The 25,210-nt window shown below is 38.5% G+C and overlaps 1 pseudogene; it reads left to right on the forward strand.

Annotated features, from left to right (window-relative positions):
* Positions 1-270: 270 nt before the first annotated feature.
* Positions 271-22,094, forward strand: LOC116895755 (annotated as a pseudogene).
* The last annotated feature ends 3,116 nt before the right edge of the window (positions 22,095-25,210 follow it).

A 25,210-nucleotide genomic window follows, 5' to 3' on the forward strand; every position in this document is an offset into this window, starting at 1 on the left:
TCAAAGCAACATAGGCTTAAACAGAAGCAGACGGGAACACAAATCTAGGATTGACCATATATTTATGGTCAATTGATCTCTGAAAAAGCATTAATCATTCAATGCTATTGAATAAATTGTATATTCATGGGCAGAAGAATAATACTGGGCCTTTACCTCACACTGTATACAATACAAAAATCAACTCAAAACATGTTAAAGATTTGGAAATAAAACTGGAAATGTAAAACTCCTAGGGGAAAGTGGGAGGGACTCTGTAAGGTATTGGAGATGGCAATGACTTTGGTACATAATTCCCAACCCACTGATGACAAAAGCAAAGACCGACAGATATGGTTACGACCAATGAGAGTCTGCACAGCAAGGAAAACCACTCAAAGAGGAAAACCTGCAGGCTTGATGATTCTTTGCAAGCCGTGTACATGTCAGAGGGTAATAGCCAACACATACAGAGAACTGGACTCAAGAATCCTACTCAAGTAGGTGACGTACTTGAGCAAGTAATGCGTGCACAAAAACAATGCTAAGTATAACAGTCCAGGTAATACGAATACAAAGCCAGAGTGAGTTGACTTCTCACTACGAATATATATTTATAAAAAGACAAGAGATGACAAGTTAGGTGAAATTATAGAAGAAAAGTAAACATTGGTGAGAAGGCGTATTCTATAGCCATGTGGCAGAGAGGGACAGGAGGCAGTTCCACAGAAAGTAAAAGAGTAGAACTATGGGATGACACAGAAATCCTACTCCTAAGAATATATGCAAAGTAAATGAAATTTAATATGGAAAAGAGATATCTTCAGTTTTCCCAGTTGCTGTAGCACTATGTATTTTAGATAAGGAATTTATCTATCCCAATAAAACCACATACATAGACATGTAATTGTAGAGTTCTTGTCCTTTGTATTTGTAACATATAAAGCCTGAAAATTCAGGAATTTATATCATTTGTCACACCACAAATTAATGTGAAGGGCATGCTGTTTAGTGAAATAAGCCAGGAGCAGAAATGCAAATGCTTCACAATCTCACTTACCTATGATATCAGGGAAAACTGGACCCACAGAGCAGAGAAAAATGGCCAATACCAGAGGCTGACTCTATGGAAAAATGCTGATTAAATTCCAAGCTTCATTTTGACAGAAGGGATATGTTCAGATGCAGGGCAGTGTATGGAAATGATAGTTAATTAATTAATAAAGTATAGTATGTTATTTAAAATGTTATAAAACATTGGATCTGAAATGTTTTCCAAGTGTACTCAAAAGATAACTGTGAGTTGATGGACATGTTAATTAGCTTGATTGTGGTAATCATCCATAATGCAAATATCTCCCATCAATATTACAACTTTATCAGGAAATGAGGTATATCAAGACTTGAAGTGCCTTGATTAGAAGAGCTCAAATGAGGAATAAATTCAATAATAATATATCTTCACATCTCACATCATCAACATTATATGTGTGCATATATATGTATGCATATATATATGCATGTGTGCATGGTATATGTGTTGTATATGTGTATGTATATATATAATATTTGTGTGTGAGACATATATTCATATATGTGTATATATTGTTTATATATGTATGTATGTATGTGAGTATTTTTATTATTGTTCTTTGTCATTTAAGAGAAGAATTTCTAGTGAGTCTTTCTGAAAGGTACTTCAAGCTTAATATTATAGGAATTATGAAGTTGTGTACAAAGTCAAAGGAATTCAATTATTATTTGAATCAAAAGAACAAATACTTTTGAAAAGATACAATATTTGTTCTTAATCTAAGTTAGCCATTAGGTATACCAGAAAGTTTTTGATGTAGATTTCTAGAGCATTTGAAGTCCTTTTCCCCATCCTTGTGACTTTGATGCATCTTCTAAGTGCTGAGGGTGAGGCCTGGGCCTTAAGTGTGATAGAAACATGAAGGTTCTGACAGATATACTTAGGGAAGCAGTTAAGATCTCGGGCTCTGGAGAAGACCTCATTCAAATCCTGTTTGAGTACAAATGAACATGGTAAGTCTGCATAAATTACATGATGTCATTATGCCTCCTCTTCTTTAGCTACAAAGCAATGGCAGGGTGCACGTCTGTTATGACGTGGTTCACATTCATCCCTGCACACTACATAGTGGCTGACTTTAAGTATTCAGGAAAACCTATTGGAATGACCATTATTTGCAATTAGTATATGAAGAAACTAAGATCTGGAGATAAAGGCAGATGTTCCAGTGCTACCTAATTTCCACTAAGTCAAGATGTAGTAAATCGCCAATAATTAATGACATGCTTCACAGGCAAAACAACTAGAGTTGTCTCAGTCTTGATAACATTCCACAAATCAGAACTACCTGAGTAGCAATCCTCAGCTGAGCAGTTCTCATGATTCCCTTCCCAGATGTGAGAAAGTCCAGCCCAAGGATGGGTGGCATTTCCTGGTAGAAGCCCAAATGACAGAAGGAAAGGGCAGAAGGAAGACTAAACCCTTTGCTCATTTGGCCTTCCATCTTGCCCACTCACCGTTGGTTTATGCCACTGTATGCGTGTGTGTGTGTGTGTGTGTGTGTGTGTGTGTGTGTGTCTTATTACTTCTCATATTCCCTTCATTTGTCTTTGATTATTAATTAATATTGAAGTTTTCATCCTTTCTCAAAGGTAAGGATTGTTATGTATCTCTTACAAATTCAACTCCCTCCCCTCCTGGATTAAATATCTAATGTGCATATAGAAGTCTCAATATCTATACAGTAGATAAGTAGATTCAGTCTCTATCTGTGAATGAAGATTCTGCCTGCACTGCCACATGTTTTAGATGCTGCCGGTTGGTGTGTAACTACGGAAACCGAGTACCTGAACCTCAACACAGTGTGAAGTCATCGTTTGCTATTAAGATCTACTTGCCTTGTGACAGACTGTGTTCATTTCAGTAATATGTAATTAACATTTTTAGCAATTTTAAACAGCCAAAAAGTCTAAATGTTACCAGTTATGTAAGGTGTAAGCATGCACACACATGTGTATGTGTGTGTTTATATTGATATTAGTAGACAGCAGCTCAGTTCGCTCCTTCATTTGGATCTCGCCAAATGCTAAAATGCATTGCTAAAATGCAAAAGTATGTTGCTTTATACTTACAGTGTCGTGGGGGAGATAAAGAAAAACAGAAAGGAAAATCATCTTCACATGTCCCATCGACACTAAGAGAAATGGTCTGTTGTACCCAGGCGCTGCTGTTTTTGTAGTGCAAGAAATTTCCTGTTTCCTAAAAGAGAAATAGTAAGTTTTGAATGTGATACACGTAGCTTCACGGTTGGTGGTGTGTTTTACTTCCTTACTGAGGAAAACTAGATTGATCTTCACCCCTAGATGTGATGGATAGGACTTGTCCAAAATGAGAAGGCTTGTAACTCCTGAGCTCCCACACAGGGTTAAAGCATGCAATCTGTGATGGTTTGATGTATAGATTTTGGAATTTATCCACAGTTCCAAGGTTGTAACTCATTTCTCAAGGCAGGTCATCCAGACTCTAATCTTCCCTTGCTCCACCCCTTGCCATGAAACAGTTGACCATAAAAAAATTCTCTGACTTATCTCATCTGATAGGAACTAGAAAGACTCCGCTTCAGCAAGCATTCTCTCTCCTACCCATGCGAAATGGTTACTCAAAAGACTAACGTGATGGTCTTACTGGGATTTCTGACCCATCCTATGAGCATTATGTTATAGGTTGTCTAAACACATGTTGACATAGTTTCCCATTGAAAAGTCATGCCTATGCAATGAAGACGCCATAAAACCCAAAAGAACCCTGTTCAGAGAATCTCTAAGCAGTTGAGCCTACAACCTGTTACAGGACAGTGAATAAGACCTCACCAATGTGCTCCAATTCGGCAGGAGAGCCTGTGTCTGGAATCTCTGATTCATTTCTGTACCTCTCCTACTATTTCTTCATCTAGCTGGCTTACTTATACCATTTTAAAATATCCTTTGTAAGGCAAGTTAATTAGTGCTTAAGTTGCTCTTGCAAATTACCCTAATCCAAGGAGGGATCGTGGGAATCCTCCAATATATAATCAGTGTATCAAAACTTCCCAAGGCCTAGACTTATGGCCGGATTTGAAATAGAGGTGAACTTTGTGCTCCTGTTTTACGTCTTGTCGATGTGATAAAATACCCCAACGAAAGCAACTTAAGGGAGAAAGATCTTATTTTAGCTTAAACTTCAAGCTACTGCTCATCATTGTGGTGATGCCCGAGTGGCATGGACCAGAACCAAGAGAATGGGGAGAATGTCTACTACAGACATTTTGCTACTCTGTGTACTTTCTGCACTCTGTTATACACTCCAGGATCCAAACGCAGACAATAGCCACTCTCATTATGAGTCTTCCCCAATCCATTAATCAGACCAATCCCGAAAAGATGTGCTCCCAGGCCAAGCTGATCTAGACACTCTCATTGAGAGTCTCTTCTCGGGTGGTTATAGGTCATCCTGAGTTGATAATAAAAACTAATTGTCATACCCTGGGACTGAATTATCCACCGGTGAGATGTGATGCTCTTTCTAAGGAAAGTCACTGGGGAACTGACTTGGAGAACACCCAGCAGGGGTCTGCTGTAGCTGAATTTTTAACTAGTAGGAAGAAATCTTAATATCTTTAGTGATCACATAAGGATCTATGCAGTTGCTACATAGTAGGAGAATCTGAGTTGGAGTTGTTTTCTTTTTTATGTTTTATTTATTTCATTAATTAATTGATCAATTTACTTTACATCAAAATCAGAGCTTCTCCTCCCTCTTCTCCCAGTCCCTCCCTCTTACCTCCCATATCCCTAGGTTCCCCCTCCTTTCTTTTCAGAAAAGGAGAGACCTCCCAGGATATCAACCCACCTTGTCAGATCAAGTTACTGTAGAAATAGCCTCATCTTCTACTGTTAAGGATACACAAGGCTGTCCAGTTAGGGGAAGAGGATCCAGTTAATATCAGAGACAGCCCCTGCTCCTGCTGTTAGAGAGCCCACATGAGAACCAAGCAGTACATCTGTTACATATGTGTAGGGAGCCTAGGTCTACCCCATGCATGCTCTCTGGTTGGAGGTTCAGTCTCTGAGCTCCTATGGGTTCAGGTTAGTTGATTCTGTAGGTTTTCTTGTGCTGTCTTTGATCTTTCTGGCTCTTCCGATCCTTTGTTTTCATCTTCCTCAATATTCCCTGGGCTAATGTTTGATTGCGGTCATCTATATCTGTCTTCAGCAGCAGCTGAGTATAGCCACTCAGATGACAGTTATGGTAGCCTCCTATCTACAAGCATAGCAGAATATTCTTGATACTGTCAGGGGCAGGCTCTCTCATGGCATGGAACTCAAGTAGGGCCAGTATTGGTTAGCCATTCCCTCACTTTCTGTTCACTTTTTATCCCTCACCTCTTATAGGAAGGATTGTGAGTTGAAGGTTTCTTTTGGCTGGGTCGGTATCTTCACCCCTCCATTTGAAAGCTTACCTGGTTACAAGAGGTAACTCCATAATACCTATTACTAGGAGTGTTAGCTAGGGTCACCCTCACAGATTTCTGGGAGTTTCCATTGTCCTAGATTTCTAGCTTGTCCCAGAGATACCCCCACCCAACTGATTCCAATTCTCTCTCCATGTTCTCTCTCCCATCATTCCCCTCACCCTTGACTTCTTCTGTTCCCCTCCCTGCCCCCTCTCCCACATAGTCCTTCTCTCCATCCACCTCAGGCATCTATTTTATTTCTCCTTCTCAGTGAGATTCTACCATCCTCGCTTGGTCCCTACTTGTTAATTTGTTTCATTGGATCTGCGGATTGTAGTATGGTTATCTGGTATTTTATTGGTAAACTACGATTATAAATGAGTACACTCATGTCTGTCTTTCTTATTCTGGGTTACCTCACTCGAGAAAATATTTTTTAGTCCCATCCCTTTTTTCTGCAAATGTTAAGATGTCATTGTTTTTAGTTGCTGATTAGTATTCTATACTGTACATGTATCACGATTTCTTTATCCTTCAATTGAGGGACATCTAGGTTGTTTCTAGTTTTGCCTCTTACAAATAAAGCTTCTATCAACAGAGCTGAGCAAGTGTCCTTGTGAAATAATGGAGCTTCCTTTGGATATGTGCCCAGGAGCAGTATAGTTGGGTCTGCCAGTAGAATTATTCACAATATGTTGAGAAGCCACCAAATTGATTTGTAGAATAGTTGTACATGTTTGCTCTCCCACCAGCAATGGAGGATTGTCCTCTTCGTCTGTATCCTCTCCTGCATGAGCTGTAGCTTCAGTGCTTGAGCTTAGCCATTCTGACAGGAATTTCAGAGTAGATTTGACTTCCATTTTCCTAATGACTAAGGATGTTGAACATTTTTGAAGTGCTTCTCAGTCATTGAAATCTCCTCTGTTGAGAATTCTCTAACTCTGTACCCTGCTTTCTTTTAAATTTGAGTTAATTGTTTTGTTGCTGTCTCAGTCTCATTTCTTGAGTTCTTTATATATATTGGGTAGACGTCAGGTATACCTTCATCAGGTATAGAGTTGATGAAAATCTTCTCCCATTCCGTAGGCTGCTATTTTTGTCCCATTGACAGTGTCCTTTGCCTTACAGAAGCTTTTCAGTTTCATGAGGTCCCATTTATTAACTGTTGGTATTAGTGCCAGAACCGTTGGTGTTCTGGTCAGTAAGTTGTCTCCTGTACCAATGAGTTCAAGCTATTCTCCATTTTTTCTTTTATCAGATTTCGTGAATCTGGTATTATGTTGAGGTCTTTGATCTACATGGATTTGAGTTTTGTGCAGGGTAATAGATATGGATCTATTTGCATTCTACATGCAGTTAGACCAGCATCATTTGTTGAAAATACTTCCTTTTTTACCATTTCATGTTTTTTGCCGTCTTTGTCAAAAATCAAGTGTCCATAGGTATGTAAGTAATCCAGGGCCTTTGATATGATTCAATTGATCATTCTGTCTGTTGCTATACCAATCCCATGCAGTTTTTATGACTATTTCTCTGCAGCAAACCCTTGAGGTCAGGGATGGTGATACCTCCAGAAGTGTTTATATTGTTCAGGACTATTCTAGCTATCCTATGTTTTGTGTTACTGTATATGAAGTTGCGAATTGCTCTGTCAAGGTCTGTAAAGAATTTTGTTGGAATTTTGATGGGAATTGCATTGAATCTGTAAACTCTTTTTGGTAAGATGACCATTTTTACTACATTAATCCTATCTATTCTTGAGCATGGGAGATCTTTCCATCTTCTAATATCTTCTTCAATTTCTTTCTTCATTAGTTGAAGTTCTTGTTATATAGATCTTACACTTGCTTGGTTAGAATTGCACCAAGATATTTCAAATTATTTGTGGTTAACCTGAAGGGTGTTATTTCCCTAATTTCTTCTTCAGTCTGTTTATTATTATGTATAAAATAAGGCTATTTGATTTTTTAAGCTAATTTTGTGTCCAGCCACTTTGCTGAAGGCATTTATCAGCTGTAAGTGTTCTCTAGTAGAATGTTGGCGGCCATTTGTGTATACTATCATATCAGAAAATAGTGATATTTTAAACGTCTTCCTTTCCAATGTATATCCCTTTGATCTCCATTAGTTGTTTTACCGCTCTAAATAAAACTTCAATACTGTACTGAATAAATAGGGAGAACATGGGCAACTTGTCGTGTCCCTGATTTTAGTGGAGTTGCTTTAAGTTTCTATCAATTCAATTTCATGCTTGCTATTGGTTTCTTGTATATAGACTACCTTTCTTGTGTTTAGGTAAGCATCTTATATCCCTAATCTTTCCAGGACTTTTATCATGAAGGAGAGTTGAATCCTGTCAAAGGCATTTTCAGCATCTAATGAGATTAGCATGTGATTTTTTTTCTTTTAGTTTGTTTATATGGTGGATTGCATTGATGTATTTTTCTATGTTGAACTATCCCTGCATCCCTGGGATGAAGCCTATTTGATTATGGTAGATGGTATTTTTGATGTGTTCTTGTATTTGGTTTGTGGGTATTTTATTGAGTATTTTTACATCAATATTCATAAGCAAAGTTGGCCTGAAATTCTCTTTCTTTGTTAAGTCTTTGTGTGGTTAGATGTCAGGATGATTGTAACCTCACTGAATGAGTTCAGCAATGTTCCTTCTGTTTCTATTTTATGGAATAGTTTAATGAGTATTGCTATTAGCTCTTCATTGAAGATCTGGTAGTGTTCTTCACCTAAACCATCTGTCCCCGCTATTTTTTGTTGCATTACTTTTAAGGACTGCTTCTATTTGCTTGGGGTTTATAAGTCAATTTAAATTGTTCACTTGATCTTGGTTTAACTTTTGTAAGTGGTATCTATCAAGAAAAGCATCCATTTTATCCATGTTTTCCAATTTTGTAGCAAAGAGGTTTTTGATATAAGACTAAATGATTCTTTGGATTTCCTATATCTTCCATTTCATTTCTGGTTTTGTTGATTTGGATACAGTATCTCTGCCTGTTAGTTTAGCTAAGAGTTTGTGTGTCTTGTTTGCTTAAAAAATAAAACCTTTTCAGCCCTTTACACTGAGGTAATGTCTATGTTTGTTGCTGAGGTGTGAGGTGTGTTTCTTGTACACAGCAGAATGATGGGTTCTGATATCCCGTCCATTTTGTTAGTCTGTGTTCTTTTATTGGGGAATTGAATCTATTTATGTTGAGAGATATTAATAATCAATACTTGTTAATTCCTGTTATTTTGATGGTGGTGGTGATGGTGGTGTTGTGTGTGTGTGTATATGTGTGTGTGTCTGTGTGTGTGTGTTGTATCTTTCTGTTGGTACTGCTGTTGTAAAATTATTTATTTCCTATGTCTTCTTGGGAGTCCATAACCTCCATGTCTTGAAGTTTTCCTTCAAGTATTCTCTTTAGAGCTGAATTTATAGATACATATTGTTTAAATTTGGATTTTTCATGGAATATATTGTTTTCTGCATCTCTCATGATTGAAAATTTGGCTGGGTTCAGTAGTTTGGGTTGCCATCTTTGATCTCTTAGAGTCTTCAAAACATTTACGTAGGCCCTTATGGCTTTTAGGGTCTTTATTAAGAAGTCTGGTGCAATTCTAATAGTTCTGCTTCTATGTAATACTTGGGTCTTTCCCCTTGAAGCTTTTAGTACTGTTTCTTTGTTCTTTACACTTAATGTTTTGATTATTCTGTGGCAGGAGGATTGTTCTTTCATGGCCCAATTTATTTGGTATGCTGTAACCTTGTACATTTGTATGTATCTCTTTCTTTTGTTAAAGACAGTTTTTTCTAGGATTATATTGAAAAATATTTTCTGGTCCTTTGAGCTGTGAATCTTCTTTTCCTATTATCCTTACATTTGATCTTTTCATAGTGTGCCACATTTCCTGGATGCTTCATGTTGGAAGCTTTTTAGATTTAACATTTTCTTTGACCAATGTATCAACTTCTTCTATTTCATCTTCTACACCAGAGAGTCTCTCTCCCATCTCTTGTATTCTGTTGTTAGTTTGTGTCTGTACTTTCTGTTCTCTTACCTACATTTTCCATCTCCATCTGTTTTATTTATTTATATGTTGTGCATTTTCTTTGTTGCTTCTATTTCCATTTTCGGTTCTTGAGCAGATTTATTCATTTTTTTCATCTGTTTGGTTGTATTTTCCTGTATTTCTTTAAGAAATTTATTCATTTCCTCCTTAAAGGCCTCTATCGTCTTTATAAGATTGAGTTTAGGTCATTTTCTTTTGCTTCAGGTTTGTTAGGATTCACAGGGTTCACTTCAATAAGATAGCTGGGTAATGCAGACAGAGTTGTGGACGAGAAAATGGACCCCAGAGCAGAAGGTACAGTTTACCACTGTTGGGAGTGCTTTAGGCGGACCAGCAGAAAGGAGGTTTATGGGGATGAGTCTACTTCCTTCTCACTGATGGCAGCAGGCTTCTGGGAATGCAGGAAGAGCTGTGAGCTGGGAAATGGAGCACATAGGGGACAGGGCAGAGGTGACCATTGCTGAACTTGAGGGGAGGGGCAGATGACCCAGTAGGCAGAGAATTGGGGTGTAGGAATCCTACCTTGTTGCCCTGGGTGGCAGCAGGCCTCTAGGGATGCACAAAGACCGATTATGGTCCAGGGAATGGAGTGCACAAAGGACCAAGTTGTTCTTTTCTTATTGTCTTTAAGAGATTCAAACCTTCCTCCTAGCCCTGCTCATCTTCTGAGCATCCCCTATTTTCTCATGCTCATTCCATTTCTCTCTCTCCCTTAGCCCTTCTCAGAGACTCCAGTTTAAATGCTCACGCTACATGCTTTTTCTCTTGTTACTTGTCTTACCAAAGAGAAACTCTCTTTGGTCTTTGTCCCCTAGGGAGTCTTAGCAGTGCTGGTCACTTGACAATAGTTTGTAGTTATTGATGTAACTGAGTGTCCAGTTTACCATATCTCTAGAGAAGAGCAATATTCATTATTATAATTTACCCAAATGTTTAGTATGCATACTGATCAGTATGTCACACATGAAAAGTTTATGCATAGGTTAAATATGTCAGAGTAACTTCATGAGGCATTTGACTCAATTTTTATATCGAACATATATTGTATTCATTTTGTCGCTATGGGCCCATCCATCTGGGTACATGCCACGTAAAATTATTAAAGGGGCAACAGTGAGCAGACAAGATCCCTGCTCTGAATTCCATCGCTGGATATCTCTAACTGTAGGCACAATAAGCATCAGTATCCATAGGAGGGAAAAAAGGAAATAACATTCACGCATGAAATACACAGTGTTAACATGAGAAAAGTAAGAAAACAGGTATCAGAGTTCTGTACAAAGCAAAATGCTTTGCAAGTGGAAAAACAAATATAAAAAAACCCTATATCTTAGAAATTATTTCTTCACAGGTTCAATTACCCAATAATCTTTGTGGTGTTTAATTAGAAAGTAAAACTTGTACATATTTTATATTTAATATATGGAAGTTTTGAAACTATGCATTGTTTCGCATTCTTCTCATTTTGGAGAAAGATCTCCTCAAACCTACTTCAACATCAGCTTTGAAATGCATCATATGTTGTTGTTAATCATAGTTACCATGACATCCAGTAAAGCTCTAGGATATGCTGTCCTGTCCAACTAAAAGTTTGTTCCCTAACTGGAGCGGGTGTTATCCCAAAAGCTATTGCCTATCCATGGAATAGTTATTCAACCTGGGCTGCTTTGTCTGCTCTCAGTAGGAGAGGATGCGTCTAGCTGCACAGTGATTTGATGTGACCTAGGTGTCTCCCACCCACTCAGTGGAGAAGCGGTATGGGGAAGAATGGAGGCAGAATTGTGGGAGGGGGTGGTCAGAAGGGAAGCAATGAGTGGAATGTAAACTTAATTAATTAATTAGTTTTAAAGAGTTTGTTCCCTTTGGTCAGCATTTCCCCGGGCTCTTAACCTCATCCTTTGGTTAGGATCAGTGTCTTCTTTTTATGAATTTGAGTTTTTCTATTCTGAGCACATGTGAGCTCATGTCATAGTTTTTCTTTCTTCATCTAGCTTCTTCCTTTTACTCTGTCTTCCACATACATATGGCAAAAAATGATGGAAATGTTTTTGAAAACAAATGAAGAGATCTCAAGTATTCCATCATGTATAAATAGCACACTTGTTTTTATCTGTTCATCTGTTGATGACACACCATGGGTACAGTGACTGATGCCAGCACAAATGTGGGAAGGCAGATATCTCTTTGACATAATTGATGTTCATTTCATTGGATATATACTATTATAGTTCTGTGTTTAATGCTACCATTTGACATAATGATTCCATAAATTTACAATTCCATCAGCAGGTATAGGAGTTTCTTTTCCTAACAAGTATCTTTCATTTGTTTTTGATGACAGTCATTCTGAAAAGTATGATGTATCCTTATTGTTTTAACTTGCCTTTCCTTTGTGATTAAGTATTTTAAAAAGAGGCTTTGCTAACTTAGTCTACACCAGATACCATGCTGGGATAACAGACTTAACAACAAAAAGAACACTGTCATAGCCCATGAAATGTACAATCCATATATTTTTAACTATAATTTAATTATTGTATTTATTCTTTCCCCTTTATTCCTCCCAACCACCCCATTTATCTCTCCCCACTCTCCTTCAAATCAATGACCTCTTCTTTCACTTATTGTTATTTCATACATATATGTGTACAGTTACATATTCGCAAATATAACCTGTTCAGTCTGAATAATATTCTGTTCAAATTGCATGTATGTTTTCAGAGCTGATCATTTGGCACTGAACAGGCAATTGTGCTCTTCCCTAGAGAAGGTCATCTCCCCAACTCTCAGCTTTCCTTTGTTTCCCAAAGTTCTTTGAGTGCTGTTGGCTTTGAGTGCCAAGGTATGAATGCCACTACTGCACCCTTAATGTTTTTGTGCCATGCTCGTTATTGTAGTTCATTGCTGTCATAGCTGGGTAAGATTTGGTTGCCCACTCTTTTGTAATTGGTATGGTGCCTTTTAATGCCATGAATGCTAGGCTTCAAGTCACTTCTAGCACAGGGATCTCTGCAGCCTACATATCTTAAAAATTATATATTCTATACAACATTTAAGCTCTAATAAATGTTTAAAAGGAAATATGTAAGTTGATATGATAAACAATCATGTGATCAACATTGTGAGAGGCAAGTAAATATCCAAAGAAGTGATGGTGACAAAACAAGAGCTGAAAGAATTACAAAGTTGATGAGAGAAAGTCTTTTTAGAGTCAGCAAAAGAACAACACTCTGAGATGTAGGAAAGAAAAGGACATCGAGTCTAAAGGACAAAGAGGAGAAGAGCCTCAGTGTAGATGTGATCATGGAGAGAAAAATGGAAACTGGCTACATTCACTGAGGAGGAAATTTATTTATTTCATTTATTGAAAGTTAAATGACAAAATTTGACAATAGTTCATGGCTGAATGTCTATACAACGTCTCAGCACTGTTCGTTCATGGTGGCAACCTGACTAGAATAGAGGACAGAAAATATATTCTTCATTTTTAATAAAACAATGGCATAATATACTTGTTGAGTACAGTAATTACTAGGCTGTTAGCACTCGTGATGCTAAAGATAGTGACACATAAATTCCAATGTTTCCTTGTCTTAAAATCATCTTATTTCTCACAAAGCATTTTAGTTTAGGTGTCTTGGTATATAAACATCTTATTAGTTCATATATCCAAGGTAAGATATTTAAGATTTTTCTTCTTCCTTTGTCCCTTTGTGTCCACCTTTCCTTAGTGTCAATACTTGAAGAAATACTCTCACTTCGGCGCACTCTAGCAATAAATGGAATGTATTTATCAACCGCTTCCCCTCAAAGCTCACAGATCTATGCAGAAGAGGATGGAGAAAAATCATAAGAGCCAGAGGTGATGGACGATTCCAAGGAAATAGCATCTTGCAGACACAAGACTAATACACATATGAAGTCACAGAAGTGGTGACAGCATGCAAAAGACTTGCACAGATTCAAACCAGACAAATTCCAGCACCGAGATGGGGAAGTGGACTTGAAACTCAAACTCCAACCAAGAAGATGTTTTCCACTTGCTGGAAAAGGCAAATCAGTTTTTCCCAGTGGAATATGACTCAGGATATCAACCATACTTCAGAGCAAGCCCCATGTGCAGGAATAGTTGGACAGCACAAACTCTGTGGTTTTGTTTTGTTTTGGTATATTGTTTTATCTTGCTGGCTTTTCTTTGTCTTGTTTTTTCTTTTGATTTTTTGATTAAGAGAGAGAAATAACATGAAGTTCGGTGAATGAGGAGACGCAAGTGGAAAATATGATCAAAATATAGAGTATGAAAGAACACTATTCCCTCAGCTTTTCAGAAAATGTGTCCAACACAGTGAACTTGCAACTGCTATTTACGTTTCTTGGCCTAAAAGTGTCTTCACTTTCACTGTCTTCCCTTTGATGAAAACCTGTTGAGAGGTGAAATGGTTTATATTTACTGTCAATTTGATAGAATTTACAAATTACCTAGGAGACCAGCTCCTGGACATGCGTGTCAGGGATTATCTAGAAAAAGTTAACATGCTGAAGTACTTGTGAGGGACTATCTAGATTAGGTTAACCAAGGTGAGAAAAATCTACCTCAACTGTGGGAAATACCATTCCACAGTTTGTGGCTAGAGCTGCATAAAGAGGAGACCTTTAGCTGAACTGGAGCGTTCATCTCTGTTTTCTCTCTGTGGGGAGCTGTCTTAAGATCTTGCTGACATGCTTTCTGCACAATGAAGGACCGTATCCTAGGGCTGTGATCCTTCATTAAGTTGCTTTCCCTGAACACTGCACTTACAGAGAACTAAAGGTCCATTGCTAGTGCCTATGTAGGGCAGCTCCCAACGGCCTTTAACCTCAATTTTAGGAGACCCATCTTCATCCTCTGTGTTCCATGACACTGCACTGATGTGCACAAACCCACACTCAGACCCACTCATGTACACTTAAAATTGAAAGGTAAAACCTAAAAAAAAAACCAGTAAAAATTGCCTTTGTTGTAATATTTTAACACAACACACACATACACACACACATACAGAGAGAGAGAGAGAAAGAGAGAGAGAGAGAGAGACAGAGAGACAGAGAGAGAGAGACAGAGACAGAGACAGAGACAGACAAAATTAGATGAAGGGAGGAGTGTGAGATTTAGTTCCACATAGTATCACGAGTCTAGCTAAAGTTTGTTTGTCAGAACTCTTAATTATCTGGCTATAAAAGAAGATAAATCCAGCCATTTAGATTAAGTGATTCCCAGTCTATTCATGAGTCAAATAAGAATCCCTACTTGTTTAAGAATAATTTTTACAGATTTAAGGTTGATTAATAAAAGACAAGAATATTTGGTGGCATATTGAAAGTATATAAAATTCCAAAATCATTTTCACAATGTTTTATACAAAGTCCTAAATTTATTTTTATATTGTTTATGACTATTGTCCCACTACAAGGATATATTGAATAGTTGTGATAGTGGATATAGAACTTGAATAGTCCATCACAGAAAAAAATGTTGGCCTTTGCTGTAAATAAATGCCTTAGGACTAAAGAATTGCTTCAGTCTTAGAAAATATCATCAATATTTTGAAACACTAAAATATATTTATTATTTTTATTTGATATTTTCTTTATATTTCAAATCTTATCCACTTTCCTGGTTTGCCCTCCAGCAATCCCCTATTCCATCCCCCTCACCCTGATTCTATGAGGGTGCTCCCCCACACAACCACCCATTCCCTCTCTCCTCCCTGCTTTGGCCTTACCTACACTGGGGCATGGAGCCTTCACAGGACCAAGGGCCTCTCCTCCCATTGATGCCTGACAAGGCCATCCTCTGTTACCTATGCGGCTGGAGCCATGGGTTCCTCCATGTGTACTGTTTGGTGGTTTAGTTCCTGGGATCTCTGGGGGATCTGATTGGTTGATATTGTCGTTTAAAATCCCTTCAGCTCTTTCAGTCCTTTCTCTAAATCCTCCATTGGGGTCCCCATGTTCAGTCCAATGGTTGGCTGCGAGCATCTGCCTCTGTATTTGTCAGGTTCTGGCAGAATCTCTCAGGTGACAGCTATATGAGGATCTTGTCAGCATACACCTCTTGGCATCCGAAATAGTATCTGGGTTTGGTGACTGTATATGGATGGATTCCTAGGTAGGGAAGTCTCTGGATGGCCTTTCCTTTAGTCTCTGTTCCACATGTTGTCTCTGTATTTCCTCCTGTGAGTATTTTGTTCCATCTTCTAAGAAGAAATGAAGCATCCACATTTTGGTCTTCCTTCTCCTTGAGCTTCATGTGATCTGTAATTGTATCTTGATTATTCCGAGCTTTGGGGCTAATATCTGCTTATCAGTAAGTGCATACCATGTGTGTTCTTTTGTGACTGGGTTACCTCACTCAGGATGATACTTTCTAGTTCCATCCATTTGCCTAAGAATTACAAGAAGTCATTGTTTTTAATAGCTGAGCAGTACTCTGTTGTGTAAATGTACATTTTCTGTATCCAGTCATCTGTTGAAGGACATCTGGGTTCTTTCCAACTTCTGGCTATTATAAATAAGGTTGCTATGAACGTAGTGGAGCATTTTCTTCTTCCTTCCTTCTCTCTCTCTCTCTCTCTCTTTCTCTCTCTCTTTCTTTCAAGACAGAGCTTCTCTGTGTAGCCTTGGAACTCACTCTAGACCAGGCTGGCCTCTAACTTTGCCTCCCAAATGCTGGGAATAAAGGTGTGTACCATTGCCATCCAACCCTAATGACAGCACCTTTCACAAACACCCTTATTGGCCTATCTTATTCTTTCCTTAGTCATACTACACTGGATATTGTCATGTGATACCCATTATATCTTTGGAGTTATGGAACTATTCTGTTATTTACAGAAAATATTCAAACATTTCTGAAGACTAGCCATCTACATAGAGCTTCATTGTCTGCATACTGTTATGCAGTATTGACACACTGTTAATCTTTCTGAAATATTGTCAAAACCATGAAAGAGAGCAACTTTCAGTGAGTTCTTTGTGAACTTGACATGACAGATGATACAGGCATCATTTCATAATTCAAGGTCTCCCACTAGATAACTGCCATTGAGGAAGCTACACTCAACACCGATGTCAGCTGGCGCTGAGGTGTTCCAATAACAACAGTCTTTTCGCTCTGGGAGATTTTGATCAGGCATATTCGTACTGCTACAGTAATGCACCACCAGTCTGACATTACCAAAGCTGATTTTGTACCAAGCTGGGTAAATTATCTTTACCTTTTAAAAGACATATTTCACTTTCTGATAAAGCAGACAGAATGGATCAGTTGGATGACATAGAATTTTCTTGATATGCTGCCAATCTTTTAAAATTACAAACAGAAAAATGTATCTTCTCTTGCTATATACAAAAGTAAGTCATTCCTGCCAAATAAGGAAAAAAACAAATGATTTCCTTTTTTAAAAAAAGTACCCATTTTTTTTTACTCTAAAAATCTTCCACCCATGAAATTCTGATCCTTTGTTTTGAAATCCATTCACAGAAGCATGTTAAGTATATGTGTCATGGTCCTAAATCCCGTAAGACATCTTACACCCAGCCTGCACATACGATAGGACATGTTAGTTTCCTTCAGAGTCCACATGTCTTTCCAGCTTACACATGATCAGTTAGATGTCTTTCAAAATTCCAGAAACATGTATTAATTCATTCATTAGTGCTCCCAAACTGAAATCATTAAACCAAAGACATGTTCAGATTCAATGAAATAATATCATATTACAACTCCCACAAGAACTGAGAAATAAATGTGAATATGGAACTTGCTAGCAAATAGTCTTATCGGTTATTTGAGATAAAATATGTATGCAGTTTGGTCATGACTTATAAGTGTCTAGATTCGTAATTGCCATGGCTATGAAAATGATTTATATTTGAGGACATAGTCTTAAAACAACAGTATTGTTTACAGAGTTTAAGTCCACAACAGTCCCTATCATTACTATATATCATGTATGCTTGCTTTTATTAAATACCTTATAAGCGCTGCACGTGATACATTAAGTAGTAGCACAGTGCAACTGTAAATGGGTTATACAAAATCAATTATAGAGCTGGGGAGATGGCTCAGTGGCTGTTTGTTTGCTACACAAGCACAAGAACTTAAGTCTGGATCCCATATGAAAGCTAGACATGTTGACACACACCCATAACCCCAGCACAGTAGCAGAGACAGGCACCCCCTGGAGGTCAAGGCTCAGCTATTCTAGTGAAAATCAGTGAGCTCCAGTTTCAGCAAGAGATCCTGTTACAAAAACAGAAAGAAAACAAAAAACAGAAAAAGGACACCTGCTATCCACCTTTGGCTTCTAGAGGCACAGATAAACAGTTGGCATACATTACATGAATAATACACATATACAAAACAATTATGAGACAAAAATGTGAAAAGAAAAACCCGAATTCCCTATAGAACCAAATAATCCATATATAGTTGCATAGGGAAGTAAAGATAGGAAGAGAATAGCAGTGTTCTAAGAGAAGACAATGGGCAATTTAGTACTTGGAGTTTTAAGATAACTAGCATAATTTACATGTAAACTATGAAGCAGGAGATAATAGATCTTATCCAATTAGAAGAGCTGTGGGATTTGACAGACACGTTGGCTCTGCATGCTCTTGTTACTCTTCTGGGTGCAACATAAAACTGGCCCATGCAGGCTTCATTTGCAGGGTCCCTAACTATTCCTTATCTCCTGCTTTGATTTCACTAATAAAACTAGGATATTATAGACTATAAGAAGAATAAACATATGTGTTTGTTATCCCAATTCTATCTCTTTTTTAATCAAAGTGGATCATTAGGTTCCCTCCAATAATGGCATAGCTCACGCCAGCGATCCTATATACAATTATCTTTTCTAATTTTACCCTATCAAGCCTGTGAGTGTTAAAAACCTGCTGCTCTAAGTAGCTGGAAAGTAGTTCACTGATGATGTGGGGGAAGGACCAGACAAGGAGACATTGGGAGAATGAATGACTGTGTTAACTGACTCCTGTAACAATGATAATTGGTATATTGATGAGACCCACTGGATGCTCCAGATGAGCCCATGGAGATTGTCTGTGGAGAAATAAATAAGTGTAAATTTTTACTCCAGGATCTTAGCGAAAAATGATGACGCCTCAGTGGCATCACTGAGAAACTTCTTTTCCACTGTCGTCCTAGGCTGTGCAGTTACAGGTCAAGTTCACACTGTGACCATAAAGGAAACAGATTGGCAGAACAAAATAAATGCCTTCATCGTCTGTGCTAAACTCAGGATACTAGTAGGAGAAAATGAGTGGACGCGTTGAGCGTAGAGTAACCTCTATTCTGGCAATGCATTAGTCTATTGAAGGAGTTATGACAAATTATCTCGTGAGGTCATTTCTGAGCAACAGAAACATACTGCTCACATTTCAGTAAGAGGAATCACAGCTTAAGTCACCAATGAGTTCAGTGTCACATAAAGTCACTTGCTGGTTCTAGAATGATGTCTTCTACCTTTGTCTTCATGGTGGAGAGGCAAAGGGGCTTCATCGACTGTTTTATTAACAAAGGCATTAACTAATTTGATGTGCACTCCATCACCAAGTTCTAACTGAACATCTATGTGCCCTAACTATTGACATCAGCTAGGTGATATTTGAACATATGAATTTTGAGAGGTCACATGCATTCAAATCACAACAGGTAGGAAACCTCAAGTAACAATGATGGACTTCCTCCCCTCCCTCCACACTTGTCATGAGACGTAAACCAGAGCAAGCATTATGATTTCCAGAGTCATTATGCAGGCTTGTAAAACCATTGGAGTTTAAATATTCCTATAATATCCATAATAGTTCCATTTCTTGTAAGTTTGTGTCTGATTCACAAGCCAAATGAGTCATAGACAATGAGAGTAGATTATTACAGATCAAATTATATGGATATGTGGAGAAACCGATTATAAAGGGATCTCTGATGTCACACCTGTAATGAAACAAGCAATCAGAATTCAGCTATTGGCCTAATTGACCTGTGTAGGATGATGTCATTATGCAGGTGAAGGCAGGTACAAGATAGAACAAGTCCTGTCATTGGACGAAAAGGAAGGATGGGAGGGAGAAAAGTATTAGAGAGGAGGAAGGGATGGGAGCAAGGGGAGAGAGAAGAGCAGCTGAAAGAACATGGAGGGGGATGTTAAGATTCCTCTCTGCACATTTACAGGTTGTTATGAATATTCTTAAGGGATGGATGTGTACAGGGCTTTGTATGTCTAGGTGGGCAATTATATATCATCAATTGGATCAGAGGTTATTGTGTTGTATGTTCTTTCATGTGGTGATTTAATTGAATTCAAGAGAGTATGTGGTGACTGGGGACACTGGGCCACTACAGAATTGGGATGTGTATGTCTGGCATGATGGCAACCTGCCTTGGGAACTAGATGGGTAGAGAGAATGTTGCCAGGCTCAGAGAGTAGCCATCAGCAGTGTGATATGGGATAGAGGAAAGTGGGTGAGACGCTTTGCTGACTGAGATGAAGATATCTACCAGATATCTTAGGGCACTATGGTGCCAGAGCTAGTGCTGGATAAAAGACAGCATTTTTTTTTTAAATTTTACACAACAGACCTGAAATGTTTTTGTATATTTTTTTTAGCAAAAATAGAATTTTTTAAACAAGGTATAATAGTCTGGTAATCTTTCATATATTCGTGGGAGATATATTCTAAGACTTCCAGTGGGTTCTGAAACAGTAGATAGCCCTGTCCCAGCTTCATTTCTGTTACTTTGGTAAAACATCCTGACTTATCCAATTAGTGAGAAAAAGGTTTATATTAGTTCACAATTCCAGGTTATAATCCATTCTGAGAAAGTTACAACAGCAAATAGTTGAAGCAGCTCATTACATGACATCTACAGTCAAGTAAAGAGTGAAAAAGATAAATGCTCACTTTGTGTTAGGCTATTTTTCTTTGCTCTTACGTAGTCCAGAGTCCATAACTATGGAATGGGTCCACCCAGTTTCAAGCTGAGTTTTCTCATGTCAGTTAAGATAATCAAGAAAAGTCCCTCACAGACATTTCCATAGGCCAACCTGTTCTAGACAATCCCCCATTCAGATTCTTCCTATGTGATTCTAAGTGTCAAGTCAGTAATTAATTGTTCATCACAACTACTAAATGTATATGTTTTATTTCAATCCTATACATATATGCACACATGCATATAATGAAGTTTAATTTATATACTAGATCCAGTGGGAAATTAATTACTTCTGATAAAATAAAATAATTATAAAAATATAATATATGAAAATTCATAGGAATTTAGTTTCTCTGTTATCATATGTGCTTTGTTCAGTGTTGTGATGTTGTGGCCCTGTGGTATTGGAGGCTACTGACCATGGGAAATGGAAATCACTGACTATGAAACCATAGATAAGGAAATCTATGTATGTCCTTATGGTCTGGTTTCGGGACTATCAATACTCTCCTGGTGCCATAGCATACTCATCAACCCCTTTCATCTTGAATATATCCCAAGTATACTATATTTGTGACACTTTTCTAAATGAATATAATAAAAAGGAGTGCCCTTTAGTAATTGAACCATGGAGTAGGACACACAGCGTATAGGAATTCAATAGGCTCTCTCCTCCAGCTGAGCGAATTGCCCAAAAGAAAGAAAGCCAAGGGGAAGAAGGTGGCCCCAGGCCCCATCATTATTAAGAACCAGGAGGTCAAAAAGGTGCTCAATCCTTTGTTTGAAAAAAGGCCCAAAAACTTTGGCATTGGGCAAGACATGCAGCCCAAAAGGGGTCTAACACGCTTCACCCAATGGCCCTGCTACATCAGGCTGCAGTGACAAAGAGCCATCCTCTATATGCAGCTCTAAGTACCTCATGTCATTAACCAGTTTACCCAGGCCCTGGACAGGCAAACAGCTACTCAGCTGCTTAAGCTCACCCACAAGTACAGGCCAGAGACAAAGCAGGAAAAGAAGCAAAGGCTGCTGGCCCGTGCTGAGAGAAAAGCTGCTGGCAAAGGGGACGTCCCAACTAAGAGACCGTCTGTCCTCCAAGCAGGGGTCAATACTAGCTTGGTAGAGAACAAAAAGGCTCAGCTGGTGGTGATTGCCCATGATGTAGACTCCATTGAGCTGGTGGTTTTCCTGCCTGCTCTGTGTAGAAAGATGGGGGTGCCCTACTGCACCATCAAGAGAAAGGCCAGACTGGGGCTCCTTGTCCACAGAAAGACCTGCCCACTGTTGCCTTCACCACTGTTGCCTTCACCACTGTTGCCTTCACCACTGTTGCCTTCACACAGGCTAACTATGAAAACAAGGGTGCTCTGGATAAGCTGGTGGAAGCTATTAGTATCAATTATAATGACAGATATGACAAGATCTGTCATCACCAGGGAGGCAACGCTCTGGGTCCTAAGTCTGTGGCTCTCATTGCCAAGTTAGAAAAGTCAAAGGCTAAAGAACTTGCCACTAAACTGGGTTAAATGTACACTAAGTTCTCTGTACATAAATATAATTACAAAATTATCTTAAAAAAAAAAGGAATTCAATAGAGTGAGCACAGAATATGCTAAAGCTTGAATAGATGAGGGATCATTGGAATAGCCTCTATAGTGATATATATATATTGTTATATATTGTGTCTGCTAACATGTACACACAGGAGATTCAGGCCTTGTTGAGTTTCTTTGATTTTGAGAAACAACATTAAGGATATTTGGAAACTTATGAGGCATCCCAGTTACTTCTATGCACAAACTTCCTTTTTGATTGGTTGTACACCTACTGTATTCCAAGGGTATTAGCAGTATCCTTTGAGGGCAGAGGTGTTGTATAGTCTTAGACAAAGCCAAAGTGAATCATAGCTCAGACTAACAAAATTTTGGAGAAAGTTTTGTCTTGCTACATCCTTGAGTATTTAGCATCTGAAAATAAGCTCGTGGCTGGTTTTTTGGACCCCGGTGTTTCCTAAATCTTTGACTATAAGACCATTATGTCTTCTATAAGGTAATTGGTCACTGATTCACCAAATTTTCCATTTGTTACTACCGAGCTGCCTGGCATCCTTTTTCTCTAACTAGATAAAAATCATCAGTAAGCAAAGAGAAGCTCTTGAAGTGGCAACAGTCTTAGAGCACTGAGTGCCCAAGTCCTTGGTTCTGGACTTCTAGACAGAAAGGATCACAGCCCCAAGTCTTGATAGCTAGGAGCTTATATTTCGAGGCTCTGAAGCACAAATAGTTATGGATCTAAATACTCATGGAAGGCATATTGTCCCGTGCTTTAGCAATGGCAGCCCCATCCCCCTTGGCAATTATTGTAACTATGAGCTTCTAGGAGGAGAGAGCGGTGGCAGCAGCCAGCAGCAGCAGACGGCAGCAGGCAGTGTTTGTTAATGCCACAGTTCTCAAATGGATCTCAGCTATTGGAAACCTCAACCCGGGTAGTGGTGAATGGTGTAGCCTGTGTTCATTACAGCAGCTTTGGAGCTGTGTTTTCTGGAATCCTTTGTACTTAAGTCCCGACTTTGTACTCGGAGCCCTTTCGCCATCTTCGCCTCTTCACAGGCTGCATTGTCTTGGCTACTGCACCTTCCTAGTCATTCTTAGGACTCTTGGAGATACTTTTATCTCTACCCCAGCCTTTATCTCTGCCATTGCCCTGCTATTGTTCCAGGTACCACCTCTTCATGTTGCAGATCAACCTGCCCTACTAATTAGAAAGATCAGGGGTTGGGGATTTAGCTCAGTGGTAGAGCGCTTGCCTAGCAAGCGCAAGGCCCTGGATTCGGTCCCCAGCTCCGAAAAAAAAGAAAAAAAAAGAAAAAGAGGTAAGAAAAGACCACCTTGGAAGCGTCTATTAAGCTTAATATCACATGATGGAGCAGCACAAGAAGAAACACCCTGGTTGACTTGGAAAGTGAACCCAACACTCTGATTATATAACTAGACAGGACTTGTGGCCAGGGCATCTGTACTAATCAAGGTGATTCTTCACGTAAGTAAAAGGTTATATTTTCACCAAGAAGAGCACAGTCCTTCTGTAGGGACACAGAGAAAGAACTCCTACTCTGGCCAGAGGAGAAAATGGATGCAGGGTTATCGAACATTCACTGAGGCAAAAGACAAAGACTGTTGACAAAGAGATCCGCTCTAATGTGTCTAAAACAGTAGTGGTTAATAAGGTATTTTCTGTGTGTTTTGGCAACAGCAGCTGTAGTTATAGTATAGCCTCCTCGAATGTTACAAGAATGCCCTAGTAGCAAGACTGGTGTCAGAGCAGTCTCCCCAGCTGCTTGAATTGTAATTCTCTTCACAACTAAGCCAGGGTTTCAGGGTCTGTGTGTGAATTGAAAAGTCCAGTCATCCTGGGTCCAGTGATTTGAGGAAGGTAAAAACATTAAACTTGGTGCTGATAATGGCCTTTCCTACACATTAACGGACTTTCTACGGTATTAAGCAATGTTTTAACAAGTACTTAAATATCCTTGGGGACAACTGTGGCTTTTTATCTGTCTCAAATATAGTTGTACCCTGTAGCATTATATTGTAAAAATCTGAAAGAAACGTATCTGAAAAGCACAAGATGACTTCATTGGCTCATGGCTTCAGGTCTGAAGGTCCTATAGCTTTCCCAACACTTCTAAAACCTGCCTATGAACCCCATGGAACTTCATGATGGCTTATTGATGGAAGAAGAAAACCAAGAGTATACTTTTCAGGTAGTGTTTATAATATACTGATTTATGTCCAAATTGATAGCCATTTCCATTTAGTTCAGCTAAGAGATACCACTGAAAGATACTTGTAGATTGAAGAAAATTTTACTATAATCAGAAATTATCTAGTTTTCTATCTTGTAGAGAAGAAAACATAGCTGTAGATCTGTATCTATATTGATTCAAAACACCAGCCAACAAGTCGTCGTCTCAGAGGCCAGAACAAGGGAAGAATAAAAACTTAAAAACTAGGAAATATATATATATATATATATATATGTGTGTGTGTGTGTGTGTGTGTGTGTGTGTGTGTGTATGATTTATTTGTTTGTTTTAAAATGTAAGTTTATTGTTTGTTGATATTGTTGGTCAAATATTTATGAAAACTCAGCCTTGATGTTTTTAGGTATGAAGGTGTATTTTGTCTTTTTCTCTCCTCAGGTCAGTTTTGCCTCAGGCATTGCCTAGTGTTACTTTGATTTCAAATTCACTTTGAATACCTTCCTTATCCCTGGTAATATTCCCAGGACTAAAATCTCCTTTATTGTGATAATAATAGAGCTACTTGAACCTCCAAACGATGTGTGTATTGATACACTTTGTACAGGAATATATTTGTATGGCATTTTTTCTTATATATATTTTTAATTTTATACTTTAACACCATGCACTTCTACTGAAAAGAAAAAGAAAAGCTTCAGAGGGTGTGTCAGTGTGGCTCATTTTAGGAGGACAATTTAGCCCACTGAACAGCCACAAACATATTAGGTGGAACAGATGCCGAGAGAGAAGCAAAAAAGTACAACGCATGACCAGAACGGCTCCAATTTATTTGGGTGCTGTGAGCTCTTGAGTTTCAACCTCATTGTTCAAACAACACAG

The sequence above is a fragment of the Rattus rattus genome, chromosome 3 (assembly GCF_011064425.1).
Source record: "Rattus rattus isolate New Zealand chromosome 3, Rrattus_CSIRO_v1, whole genome shotgun sequence".
Taxonomy (NCBI): Eukaryota; Metazoa; Chordata; class Mammalia; order Rodentia; family Muridae; genus Rattus; species Rattus rattus.